The following is a 14,600-nucleotide window of genomic DNA, read 5'->3' as shown; positions in this document are numbered from 1 at the left end:
GAAATAGGAGCTTGGGTGTCTGTACAGATCCTGTAGTTCCAATGTGATGCAGCTTGGGCGAATATAAAATTTTAGGTGCAAAGTTATTTTTTTAAAAAAATTATTTATTTTTATTACAAATTCAGATATACAGAGAGGAGGAGAGACAGAGAGGAAGATCTTCCGTCCGGTGAGTCACTCCCCAAGTGGTGTCAGTGGCTGGAGCTGAGCCAACCTGAAGTCAGGAGCCTGGAGTGTCTTTCGGGTCTTCCACGTGAGGGCAGGGTCCCAAGGCTTTGGGCCGTCCTCGACTGTTTTCCCAGGCCATAAGCAGGGAGCTGGAGGGGAAGTGGGGCTGCTGGGATTAGAACCGGTGCCCATGTCGGATCCCAGAGGATGTAAAGCTAGGACTTTAGCCACTAGGCTGCTGCACTGGGCCTGCAAAGCTATTTTTATTTTGATCCATTTCATATACCTACCTATTGTCACTATTTATACATCCAAGACTTTCTAAAGTCTGTGTGCTCACTTTGTGCTTTCTTATGCGCGTCCTGGTCACTTGTGGGGCTTCCAGGGCCTACTCCCAGGGATGCAGTCAATGGGTCTGAGGCAGAGCATCCTGATTTCTTGTTTTTTATTTTTGATGATGTTTTCATAGTTGATTAGGGTGGGAAGGGTTGAGGGGAAAGTAGGTGAAACCATTGTTTCCAAATTTTTTTTCCTTCTTCCTTATCTAGGGAAGGAAGGAGAGAAGGAGAAAAGCCAAATCCAGCTTCCCAACTGCCTCAGTATCCACCTGATGTCATCCCAGGTCCCCAGTGTGGAGCGTGCTCTTTGGGTTCTGCTAGAGTGGTTTCAATAGTTGGCTAGTTCTGAAATGCCCAGAACTATGCCAGATATTTGCTGCCAACACTTGACTGGAATTGTTGACCAATTTGTTCTGCCCTCCCTCCTTTGTTATGGCACCAGATGTCCTTTGCAGGTTCCAGTGGCCTGCTGTGTTTTCCACTTCTGGGTATTCCATGTACTGCTCCAACCAAGCCACTCAGGAGGCCCAGCTCTGACACACGCACTCCACAGTCAGACCACAGAACCTGTGCTGCTCCCCATGGTTGGAGTTATGAGTCCAGCAGTTCAGTTGGGAAGACCCCCAAAGAAACCTTGTCTGAAGTGATCCTAGACCTGACTCTTGTGTGTACTTACAAGTACTGGGTCAGGTTCTGTCCTCTGCCCACATCAGCTTATGCACACACTAGTAGTTGCAATTGTTGGGTCATTTCTGTCTCCAGCCCCATCTCACGTAAACCAATGGATGCTGTGGCCCAGCCCAGCGCAGACCACACTTGGTCCTTACGTACACCAGTGGGAGCTATGGCCTAGTTTGAGTGACCCCTAATAACCCCTGGTTCCTGTGCCTGCCAGTTTGTGCAGCAGACTGCTCCAGACTGTCCCACGTATCATTCAGCTCCCATAAATGTCAAGGGGCACTGAAGACTAGCTCAACCCAACTGACCCCACTATTCAGCCCATACTCATGCAGGTGCCACCACCTTGTCTAGCCAGGCCTTCTCCAGCCCTGGTTCTCATGCTCACTAGTGAGGGTTGCAACCCATCAGAGAGATGCTTACAATTTTCCTACTGGGCTCACCCCCAGTCCTGGATCTTGCACTTTCCAGGTGGTTCTGCAGTTAGCTGGACAGGACTTGCCCTTAGTCCCGGCACTTGCCAGCTGATGTTGTGGCAAAGCCCTACCAGTCTGCACTTACTCTGGCTCATGCATGCAGTGATGGGTACAATTGGTTAGCCCAGCCTGGTCATCCCCCTAACCCAGGTTACCTTCAGGCCAACAGGTGTTGTAGCCCTGCCCAGCCTGGTCTGTCCCCATCCTAGCTCTTGCAGTGAGAGCAGTGGCCCAGCAGGGGACCCTCCTTCCCCGCCCCAGCCTCTCTATTGGACTTGTACTGCTTCCCTCTCACTCAGTCTCACGCATGCTGGTGGATGCTGTAGCCCAGTCTTGCATGTTCTACCTCACTTGGCACTTGCCGGCAGGTGTTGTAGCCTGGCATGGTCAAGTCTGCCCCTATTCCAGCTCATGCTGGGTGGATGCTGTAGCCTAGCCCAGCCCAGCCAGCCCCCAGTCCAGGCCCTGATGTGAACTGGACCATGTTGCAGCCCAGCCAAGCCTGTCCTGCACCATGTCTTGGTTTTTGGATTTGCCACTGGGTATTATGAACTGGTCCAGCCTGGCCTGCCACCAGAGCTGAAGCACGTGTATACCAGCAGGTACTGTAGCCTGGCCTAGTCTGGGCTGTCCCCAGAGTTGGTTCTTGTGCTCATCTGTGGGGATTGTGTCCTAACAGAGGAGTTTTCCAAACTCTTGTATCAGATCTCTTCCCAGTGGCAGATCTTGGGCATACTGGCGGATCCTTGTTCCAGCCTGACTTAGTCTACTTCCTATCCTGGCAGGAGCAGCGGCCTTGCCCAACCAGCCCACACTGGTCCATTCTTACTGTTGATTGCTATAGCTTAGCCACACCTGATCAATGCCCAGACACAGCTCTTGCATGGTTCAGTGGGGGGCATAAACCTAGTCTAGCCTGTCCTGTACCCATCTTGGCTCTTACGGGCACCATTAGGTATTGAAGTCTAGCCCATTTTGGTGCACCCCAGACCCAGTCCACATCCATGCCTGGGGACAATGCAGTCATGCCAAGTGTAGATCACCATACCTATTCCAGCTCTCATGCTCACCAGTGGAAACCACCACCCAGCCAGGGCATCCCCTTAGCTCTCCAACCAGGCCTGTTCCCAGTGGTGCTCTGACCCAGCTTGGCATAGGCAATCCTCCGTGTTGGCCTTTGTCATTGGATGCTGCAGCCTAACCTGTCCTGTCCTGCCACCAGTCCCAACTCTTGCTGTTAGGTGCTGCAGCTTAGCCCTGCCCAATCTGCTACCATCCCTGGCTTTCATACAAACTGGTAGTGTGATAGCCTAGCCTGGCATGACCCACATGCTAGCCTGTCTTCTGCAAATGCCAGTGAACTAAGGTTGGTCAGACCCTACTCAGTTCACACCCCTCCAAAATCAACCTACATACTTGCCGATGGTTGGAACTACCTTGCCCAGCCTGACCAACAATCGGGCCTGAGCCACATACTCACTGGTGGGATCTTAAACCCACCAGGGGAGTTTCCCAAGTTTCCCCACAAAGCCCATTCCCAGACCTAGGTTGCACATGTGCTGGTGAGCGCTAGACCCTCACCCTGCATAGCCTGCCCCCTTCTTTCCGGCCTTTGTATGAGCTGGCAGATGTTGTAGCCCAGCCCACTCCACACCCTATTTTTGGGTGTGCCTGTGGGTGCTGCAGCTTGGACCAGCCCAGCCTGTTTCCATCCTCAGCACCAATGAGTGTCAGAGTGTTCCATAGTTATGCCCAGCTCAGCCCGTTACTACTCCTAGTTCTTAAGCTAATCAGCATAAGTTGCATTTCCACTGGGGTGAGCCCACCCCCTCGCCCCCAGAATCTGCCCCTGGAGCTGATTCTCTCCCATGCTGGTAGTGTCATGGCCCAGCCTTACGTGAGCCATCCCTGTTTTGACACTCACTGGTGGGTACTGTGAGTTAGCCCTGCCAGGCAGGCCCTTAGCCCTAGCTTTAAGCATACTGGTGAGTGTTGGTAGGCGTGGTCCATGCTAACTAGTCCAACTCAGGTCTTCTACAAAATGGTACATCAGTCTGACCCATAAAGGTCCTCTGACCTCTACCGTTCAAACTGCCCAGTCTCAGCCCCCGTACTTACCTGCGATTACAGTGGCTTTGTCATTCGGAGTTCCTTAGAAGTCATTCCTCATCTGCAACACATTCCATAGTGGTGTCCCTCCCCTAGACCCCCTGCCCCATTCCCTGATCAATCCACAGTCCCTGCATCCAGGATCACATGGGTTCCCCAGCCCAGTCTTCCAGCTCATGGCACATGTCCTGGCCTGGGATCATATCCCTCCACGCACCCCAAATCCAGGCCCATTCAAAGTTTCCCAAGCCAAGTTCACCAGCCCACCTGGTCAGCATGTTAACCTGAGACTCTCCTTTGCCCTCGCCTCACCCCTCCCAGGAATAGGCACCTGGAGAACCCCCCATGGCTCGCTCTGTCTACCTAGGCATGAGCCCTCAGGTCCCTGCAGGGCCTTGCTGGCCCCATCGCCCTGGTGCCCTGCAAGGCCACACCCTCAGGCCACCATGAGATGGCCACCCCTGGCCTCCACTGGCACAGGAATAATCAGAGCTTCAGAATTTCAAACAAGTTTTCAGGTGAGTTGTATAATGTTACTAAATGGATTTGCACTTTGAGAAATCTTTGTCAGACTGCATACATAATTTTAAGCCTGCTAAATAAATGAAGCAAAATCTAATAAAGTTGCAAGGAGAAATAGGCAAGCCACCATTTTAGTAGAGGAGTTTGGTATAGCTCTCTTAATAACAGATAGCAAAAATATGTTATTTAATAGTTACTTTATGAAATATTCTATTTGGTTATGTGTAATCTATAGATGTATTTGAATAAGAATTAATATTTTTATAATAATATTAAATCTTCTGATCCACAAACATGGTATATTTATCTGTATGTATCTATACAATTATTTATGTAATTTTTAAAAAATTGTTACTGTAAACTCTAAGAGAGATAAAGACAGAGAGAGAAAAAGAGTCAGCTCCCATCTTCTGGTTTACTTCCCAGATGCCCAATGGCTGGAACTGGGTTGAACCTGAAACAGGGAATCAGGAACTCAATCTAGACCCTAAATACCCAGTCACTGAGCTACCACCGTCACCCAATCACTGAGCTACCACCGTCGCCCAGTCACTGAGCTACCACCATCACCCAGTCACTGAGTTACCACCGTCGCTCAGTCACTGAGCTACCACCGTCACCCATTCACTGAGCTACCACCGTCACCCATTCACTGACCATCATCACCCAGTCACTGAGCTACCACCGTCGCCCAGTCACTGAGCTACCACCATCACCCAGTCACTGAGTTACCACCGTCGCCCAGTCACTGAGCTACCACCATCACCCAGTCACTGAGTTACCACCGTCGCCCAGTCACTGAGCTACCACCGTCGCCCAGTCACTGAGTTACCACCGTCACCCAATCACTGAGTTACCACCGTCGCCCAGTCACTGAGCTACCACCGTCGCCCAGTCACTGAGTTACCACCATCACCCAATCACTGAGTTACCACCGTCGCCCAGTCACTGAGCTACCACCGTCGCCCAGTCACTGAGTTACCACCGTCACCCAATCACTGAGTTACCACCGTCGCCCAGTCACTGAGTTACCACCATCACCCAATCACTGAGTTACCACCGTCGCCCAGTCACTGAGCTACCACCGTCGCCCAGTCACTGAGTTACCACCATCACCCAATCACTGAGTTACCACCGTCGCCCAGTCACTGAGCTACCACCATCACCCAGTCACTGAGTTACCACCATCACCCAATCACTGAGTTACCACCGTCGCCCAGTCACTGAGTTACCACCGTCGCCCAGTCACTGAGTTACCACCATCACCCAGTCACTGAGCTACCACTGTTGCCTCCTGGGGTGTGTGTTAACGGGAAGCAGGAGTCGGGAGCCAGGGCAAGTGTGGGGTTTTGGCACTCTAAGACGGGCCACGGGCATCTTAACTTCCTGGCCAAATGATTCCTTGCAATCTTTTAAGTTTTGATTGACACATACTCATACATTGCATGGTATTGAGTGATATTTCAACACATTTTTATAGCCTTAAATTGATCAAGTCAGGTGATTAGTGTTTGCATTCATCTTCTCTATGCTTGGAGTATCTGCTGTCTTAGTCCTTCCTAAGTCTCCACAGTAAGTGGTCAACTAGTGCTGTGAACTTTGTGCTTCTATCTGCGTTTTATTTCTGTTATCCAACTTTCCTCTACCCATTGCCTGTACCTCCTCATGAATTTTGCTCTTTTAACAGAATTTCAACTTGAAAACCTCAGATCTCTCTCTAGTTCCCTCCTTCCAATCTGTCAAAAGTTAGTTGCTGAGACCTGTCAGCAAGCGGAAGATGATGAGGTTGCTAAGACCCTGTGCCTGAGAGCTTTTTGTGTGAAAGGCGGGAATCTCTGTATGTGAACCTCCATTTCAGATTTTATCAGTATAATATATTACATTTTAAGAGTGGACATATTCTTTGTCATGCTAAAAATTCATTTCAACATGAAAATATGAATTATAAATCAAGTCAAAATTTATGTGTTTTATTAGTGTTTGTAAATGGTCCAACATAGTTCAATTTTTAAGAAGACTTTGTAGACCAAATAGAAAATAACAATGAAACAGATTGAAATAAGTCTCAACTTATTTATTGATGTCATATATGTAAAACCGTTAGCTATTGAGTGTTTACTAGCTATGATGGAGAACAACATTATCATAGATGGGTAATCAATTTTTTTTAAAAAAATTATTTATTTCAAAGATCTACAGAGAGAAGAAGAGAAAGACAAAGAGAGATCTCCCATTGGCTGGTTCACTCCCCAAATGGCCACAACAGCCGGAGCTGAGCCAGTCCAAAGTCAGGGTCCAAGAGCTTCTTCCAAGTCTCCCAAGTGGGTGCAGGGTCCCAAGGACTTGCGCCATCCTCTGCTGATTTCCCAGGCCACCAGTAGAGAGGTAGATGAGAATCAGAGCAGCAGGGTGCCCCTTGTGAGGCTGGCATTGCAGACAAGCCTGTTGAACCACCACACCAGTCCTCGCTGATGAATTTTAAATGTTCAGTGCTAAATTTTCTTGGAAAATACGTATTTGATGAATTTATGATTTAGGAATTCCAGACATATTTTGGTTATGAACGATAAGAATGATCATCGTAGCTGCCTCCAATTCAGTATTTTGGAGGTCTGTGTGCCAAGTGCTGGGCTGAGTGCCAGCCACACGCTGTTCCTGCTCTCGTAGTGTTATGACAGCCACTTTAGGAAGACTTTGGAAATGTTTGCTGCTGAGAGTTGGCCCTGAGTGGGGTTACTGCTGAGGGCAGGAAGCTTGGTGGCCAGGTGACTGAACGTTGACTCTGGGAGGGTGTGGATTTTTATGATATGAGTGGGTGGACCCAAGCTGCTTCCCAGCAGTCATAAGTGCTCTGCCTAAATCCTCCCACTGACCTGAAGCCTAGCCTTCTGGAGTCCTCCCACCTGTGGTGAGCTAGAGGAGCTGTTACCACAAGTACGGGGTCACAAGGATAGGACCTGCAGCTCTTCCAAAGACACCAAGAGGATAATGCCCCTTTTCAAGATGAGTCGGAGAAATTGTATGAACAGCTGCATCTTTCAAGATTTCTCTCAACTCTGCATTGTTTTAATGTGCGAGATGTCCTTAGAGACTAACAGAAGTTTATTTCCTTGGGATCTGGATCAACTTTCCAGCAGTCACAAGTTGTGACTCTGCTGTGTCTTAGTTTTGTGAAGTCCCAAACTGAACTTAACCATCTTCCCATCCCTGCTAACAAACTTAATCTCTATCTAGAGAAACGGCTCCACCGTGCTTACAAGATGCTCTAAGCCATGAGCATCCCCGTGAGCCTGGTTTCCCCTGGTCTTCCACCGTCCTTGTTCATTCAGTCCTGTCAACGGTCTACTCTCCTCAACCTGCTGTGGACACCTTTCTGGCCTTCTTTCCCACTCATTTGCTCTTCTGTCATCTTCTGTTCATGTTGCTGTGTTTGTTTCAACACACATTTCTATGTCATTCTCGTGCCTAATCACCTCCAACTATTAGCGTCAACTCTGCATTGAAACCTGGCTTGTAAGGCACAGCATGATTAGTTTCACCTACCTCTCTTGTCTGGTCTCCCATCACTTGGAGTCTACAAAGTCGACTTTGATTTTGTTTTTTGAAATGAACACACACTTCCTTCCATCTGGGTCTTCCTACCTGTTCCATATTTGACACACCTTTTCTTCAATGCCTGCTCATCAGCTTAAACCCTTTCTCTCTGAAACATTCCATTCCTCTGAAATAAGATGTGATCTTGTGACTTGAACTTCGCTAACATAACACTTATTCACTTTACTATAAATTGTTATTTAGTATTAATCTTTTTCTTTTTGCCTGTAAGTTGAGATGGTGGAGGGTATATCCAGGTATTTACGCATGGATCTTCAAGCTTAACATAAAATAGAAGAATAGTAAATATAGATTTGTTTAATAAATTTAGTTAATGACTCTCATAAGGTAAAATTGTTTATAATATATGACTTCTCAGATCACTTAAAACAGATATGTAGAATGTTTGTGTCTTTTTTCCCTTACTTGTTTTGATGATTTTAAAAATCAAATATTAAGCATTTCAAACAGTTTCAGAAGTGTCTGAAATCTTGTTTTATCTTCAGGTAAAATTGTAAAGTGAAAAAAATCGATGAATTCAGCTCTTATTATTGTCAAATGTCTAAGATTTAAGGCTTATCTCTCTCATCCGTCAGACACTCTCCATTGAAATTTGCAGTGGGCCCAATTCCCCTAAGAATTTGCAATTTTCAGATTCTGAAAGAAACAAGAGTGCAGCAAAAGCCTGAGTAGGCAAAAGAAAGCAAGAAGTATGTTTCCATGCAGCAAGTGCTTAGCCAAAGAGAAGAGAGGTTTAAAGAAAAGGATAAAGTCACACCCGAGATGAAGGAAAAGGAAGGCCCACGTCCACGGAGGGAAAGAGAAGCCTTCCAACACCCCGTCTGTTTAGGGTTCTGACACAATGCGTGACTGGGTCAGGCTTATCACGTCCTGCCTGATACCAACTTCACCAACGGACTTAGTACAATCACTGATGGTGTGTCTGCATGCCAGTTATGTCACTTGTATAACTTTCCAACTCCAGGGACAGACATTTGCATGACAGGATGGGTAAGAAGCCCCAAGGACACCGTGCTGAAGAGGGGACATAGTGGGCTTCACTGTTAATGGAAGCTCTGAGAGATTTTGCTCATCTTTCTGAGATCAAGTTTGGTAGAGGATTAAACTGCATTTAATGTGCATGTGTTCCCTAAGAAATGAAGACTGGAAAGAAGCACAGCAGAAACAGGGGAAAGAGGGGCAGAAATAAAAATGTGACACCTAGAGGGAAAGTGGAGCTACTCCCACATGATCAAATTCTTGTCCTCGACTTGGGAGTGTGTGAGGAGAGAGAGAGAACTCTTGGAGACAGAAGACATAGCGTGACTGATATGGCTAGGTTGTGTGGTGGTTGTGGCATGCGTCACAGGGAACAACAGGAAACAGAGGCTACAGCGTGATGTATAATGTTTTCACAAACTTCATCAGCCAGTGGCGACTAAGATCTGAGGGGGAAAAAGCTTTATTGCATCCCATATTTCAATATGGACGACAGGTAGATTAGATTATTGATTAGAGTAGCAAAATCTCAACAAGATTTCCAAATATATTAAAGTTTATGTTAAATGTTTCTTACACAGTTGAGAAGTTCTCTGTAACAAATTTAAAGGTATAAACAACAAATAGAGCAAAATAACTCAGAATAATTTTCCCCAAAGTGAAGTTTGGCTCAAGAGTGAGTGTTCCAAAAGCGAGCCAAATGCGCTGCTATCCGCAAATATGTTTCAGATCCACGAGCCCATGGAGAGGAGCCTCTGCTGAATGCTTTTAGCCCAATGGCTTCAACTTGTTTCTAGAGGAAGGTGATATCTGGGATTTTTGTTCTAAAAAAATGAGTATCTTCTCAAAATAAAGTTGGAAATATGAAGAAAAGAAAGCTGCTTTGGCTGACGCTTTGGTGGGGGCTCCTCCACGTTCTGCCCCTCGTTCACTCTTGTGTGGGAAGTGAGGGTTGGAACTTAGTTTGAGTGTTACTGGTCAGATGTAACTCACACTGGTCATCTGTACGTATGCTTACGATCACGCTAGGGCTGTCTTAGTGTGTTAAGGAGCTTCTAAAATGGCAGAGATGAGAACCAATGACAAAGGGAAAGAGTGGAGAAGTACCACATTCTGTAAGTATGGGTTTCTTCTAGAAGTTTTATACACACATCCACAAACACACATGCATGGCACACATACACACACATACACAGACAAATACACATGCACAGATCCACGCTGGTATGCACAGCCTGAGACAAGATATTCAGCGCATGCTTTGTTACACAATACAAGCAACTTACTCTTCACCCATTTCATTAATATTTAATTGTCAGAGCAGCTGAGGTCACATTGATCCTTAGAAAAAAATTCCAGGATATTTATTAACTCTCCAAGATACTGATTAACTGCAGGGATTAGGTTTTTCACAATCTTTGGTCCCAAATTCCAATGTCAACAGAGCTAGTCGCAGTTATGAACTGCTGTAGCTTCTGACACTTTCCTTCCTTGAGAGCATGTCCTGCCAGACCTCAGACAAAAACGAATTATCCATTTCATTTAAAATATCTTTATTTGATTGTAACAGGGTAAATTTTGAGATGACAGCCCTAATTCTGTTCTGCCAAAAGCATTCGTTTCGTAATTTACCTGGGCTTTGCATTTCAAGGATTTAATCTATGCTCTTTAAAAATGTAAATACTTACTTCTAGGTAAGAGGAAGAAATGGCTCCTTGGGGCAGTAACACAATTGAAATAATGATAAACGTACTGCTTAAAATTTGCGTGGAGTAAAAGGGAACAAAACCCAAATCAGAGACAAGGAAGAGGGGATTGCAAAGCACCCTCTCCACAGACCAGCAGAACAGTGAAGCCAGGAGAGCAAGAAGAATGGGCAGGTCCTGATTGTCCTGTGCATTGGGAACCAAGAGCAGAGGGGCAGGAAGGTGAGCTGCTGATTGAGGTGGGATAAGACAGATGGGAGTTGAGTGTTGATAGAACATGGGAGGGCCTATGGCAACAGAAAGACTTTGTCAGGGAGAAATTGTGATTGCATTTTCCATGTTTTGCTTTGGGGACTACTAGTCTTAGCTTTTTTTCAGACATGCCGAAATGAGGAATGTGTCTTGGGTGTCTGTTGCTGCTCTGCTGGGTTACCACACACTCTGGGCCGTTTGGTGTGAGTCCCACTGGACTGGGATCTCAGTGTCAGCCGGACGGTGTTCCTTTTGCAGGCCAGGGGTCAACATGCCCTTGTTTTTCCAGGTTTCTGGATGCTGCTCACAGGGTTTGGCTCTTGACTCCTTCCTCCATCTGAAAGCCAGCGAGGTTGCATCATTCTGACCACTGGCCTCATGTGATAGCACTGTGTCCTCTGGGGTAATGCATCATAATTACTTAAGTTCTTTCATCACAGCTGAAGAATCTACTGCTGGATAGCGGACAGATGAGTCATCGTTCAGCTTCCCAAAAGATAATTTCTTTTCTGACCTTTACTCTGCTCCAGTTTTTTTTTTTTTAAACTATAACTAAAGGAAGACACTAAAACTAACCAAAAGAATCTATTTCCTGTGAAATCTGTTGTCAAGCTATAGCCTGTTGTTGTCTGTGTTTCTTTTGCCTTGCCTGTTGAAATTAGTGTCTAAAACACCCGAATGGTCCAAGGTCCTAGGACATGTTCTTGGTGTTGAGCAGGTAGGTGACAAAGTAGGAGGACTTTTGACTGCCAAAAAAGAAAAAAACAAAGAAATCTGTCAGCCCAACAGGAGAATTATCACCCCCAGTGGATCCCCAGAAAGCGCATCCTGTGGAGACTATGACAGAATATAATCACAGCCCTCTGATCTCACTCCCGAATTGGGAGCGGTGCCACGGTCTTCCTATACAGGGAGGTGCTGCATGTGAACATTTTTGTCAATAATGGGTTGCCTGCCTCCCCCCCAAAAAAATTAGATCAGATAGACAGAGACCAATAAGAAAAGCTTAAAACAGACAGGAAACAGCCAGCTTGGCTTACTAGGTAGGACACAAAGATTAGTTACTCCTCACTAGGGTATTGAAGATTTCTCTGCACACCCCTCCTAAAACTGTTCACCTAAACTGTTGACATATGTCTTGTTAGAGTTATAGAGTTAGACTACCCGAAAAACAGTCAGGTTCAGCAAAATTATGCTTCAATGCTATAAACTGCTAAATACTAAAATTAAAATAGACATGAGACAGTTGAATAGTAATCAGTAGCCATTTTAAAGTGTATAGAACCCGGTTGTATATAAACTAATAATTGAAATGTCAACGTAGAAGTCATAGGATGTGGTTCAGAACTTGCATTCTTTTTTTTTTTTTAAGATTTATTTATTTATTTTTATTGGAAAGTCAGATATACAGAGAGGAAGAGAGACAGAGAGGAAGATCTTCTGTCCGATGATTCACTCCCCAAGTGAGCGCAATGGCCAGTGCTATGCCAATCTGAAGCCAGGAGCCAGGAACTTCTTCCAGGTCTCCCACACAGGTGCAGGTCCCAAAGCTTTGGGCCATCCTTGACTGCTTTCCCAGGCCACAAGCAGGGAGCTGGATGGGAAGTGGAGCTGCCAGGATTAGAACCGGTGCCCATATGGGATCCTGGCATGTTCAAGGCTAGGATTTTAGCCTCTAGGCCATGCCGCCAGGCCCTTTTTTTCCCCTCTTTTAACACATTGGTTACTCAATACCATGCCAACTAATTCCATAATGTTACAAATTGTTACTGATGTAATGTCGGGCTTTTAATTGATCAGGATAATACTGCGCCGGCTCTACCTTCAGACCAGAGATGGTCTCCCTCAAGAAACGTTGAACTTATCTGGACAATAAGATGTTGGACTTTATGCTTGGAATATGCTTGCAATGAAAGAATCTCAACTGAATATGAACTGTGGTAATGCAACTAGGTGGAGGAATCCACCATGGGGGGGGTTGGGGGGGAATTCCAGTGCCTATAAAACTGTGTCACATAATGCAATATATTCAATAAAAAAAACCCAACAATATGGGGGAGGGTTTGGGGAGGGCTTGGGGGAATCCCAGAGCCTATGAAACTGTTTCAGAAAATTAAATTAAAAAAAATAATAATAATAGGTTGCATCCAGTGGTGGTCCCTTAGGCTTATACTGTCTAATGATGTCATAGTTTGTTTAATGACACTACACTGTTTATGTAATGGTGACATCACCTAATGAGCTCTTTCTTGAAAAGTGTTGTTTCTTGAATGAGTGGCACTAGCTCAGTCCAAAGCTGGAATCCAGGAACTCGAGCCAGTCTCCCGCTTGAGTTGAATCATCAGCAACTACTCCTAGAGTGTGTGTCAACAGGAAGTTGAGACAGAATGGGAGCTGGAGCTCACATGCAGGCTTTGATGGGAGATGCAAAAATATCACATGGCATTTTACCTACCTTCCCCCTTGTGAGATGATCAACCAGCAAATCGCATTGTCAGGCAGGATCCTCTTCTTAGTACTGCTGCTTCCTGTAACTCCCGCAGGTTCGCTCTGCTCCTGAGGGCTGTCCCTGTGTGGCCCTGCCTGGCATGTTGCAAATATGCTCTTCCAGGCTGGGAGCAGATGTTTTTAGGGAATCATAGCCAATTTCATCTTTCCAATGCAGTATCCCTTCTTCACTAGTGAGCTGAATATAAAGTCTTCAGAATATACAGACTTAAGCTAAAAGGGGGAAAAAAAAAAGGTCAACCAATGATTAGGTCAGAGGCTCTCAGGGTTTTCCTAGGGATTCCAGTAATACTGAAGAAATGAAGTAGAAATTAAAATACAGGCTCCCGCATCCGGCCACAGCACCTGTCTAGGGCTGACAGAATACAGGCCTCAAGCGACCTGAGCAGGTTGCATCCATGGCACCCCACCTTTGTAGACCAGGTGCCTAACAGCAAGGTGATGATGTGGGGTGGGCACTGATGGCCTTTGGCACCAGAATCTTGGGACGGCAGCAACTTCAGCACCCCATAGCACCTCTAGGAGCAGGCCGGGGTGAGGTGTTCTAGCAGGCAGCATGCTGGCCAGCTACTGGGCTAGGCCAGGGTCCTGATGGAGGGGGGCACGATGGGTTTTGGTGTCGGCAGGAAGCCTCAGCCTTCATGACCAACTGGTCTCAGACACGGCAGGATCTCCGGTGTCAGAAGCCAGAGGCCGGGGATGTGTGTCCTGGCGTTGGAGTATGCGGTGCGTCCTGTGCTGCCTCCTCTGCCGAGTCCCACGCAGAGGTGAGGAGCACACCCAGACGCATTTCAGTGATGAGTCAGCCTACTCCTCTGAGCCAGTGCAGGCCCTCAGATGCCACTTCAAAAGACAAAGACTGAAAAAAAAGGGCCAACAACTTTTCGGAGAGGCGAAGATAATGTGGAAGCAGCAGTAATTTCCTCACCTTTTAAAGAAACTACATCTAAAAAGAAAGAAGAACCAATTTCATAGAAGATGAATAACTTTTTGGGTATAATATAACCTGACACCAGTAGCTACTGGAATGTTCTGGGGAGGGAGACTTCTTGGCAAGGCAAAGTCAACACTTTCCCAACACGATCTGTGTCTCAGCTGTTTTTACTTTTATTTTTTTAAAAAAGAGTTTATTGCTATTAGCAAGGCAGATTTACAGAGAGAAGGAGAGACAGAGAGAAATATATTCCATCTGCTGGTTCACTCCCCAAGTAGCCTTGATGATTGTAGCTGAGCCAATCTGAAGCCAGGAG

General features: G+C 46.3%; 1 long non-coding RNA gene across 1 annotated transcript in view; it reads right to left on the bottom strand.

Annotated features, from left to right (window-relative positions):
- Window positions 1-13,349: 13,349 nt before the first annotated feature.
- Window positions 13,350-14,600, bottom strand: part of LOC121159288 — an 86,159-nt gene continuing 84,908 nt past the window's right edge. Inside the window, exon 2 of the long non-coding RNA XR_005884332.1 lies at window positions 13,350-13,563. This is a non-coding gene — a long non-coding RNA (uncharacterized LOC121159288). The remainder of the gene's footprint in view (window positions 13,564-14,600) is intronic.

This window comes from Ochotona curzoniae, unplaced genomic scaffold, assembly GCF_017591425.1.
Source record: "Ochotona curzoniae isolate NIBS_2020 unplaced genomic scaffold, NIBS_Ocur_1.0 contig_4105, whole genome shotgun sequence".
Classification (NCBI taxonomy): Eukaryota; Metazoa; Chordata; class Mammalia; order Lagomorpha; family Ochotonidae; genus Ochotona; species Ochotona curzoniae.
This window is presented reverse-complemented; position numbering and strand designations above follow the sequence as displayed.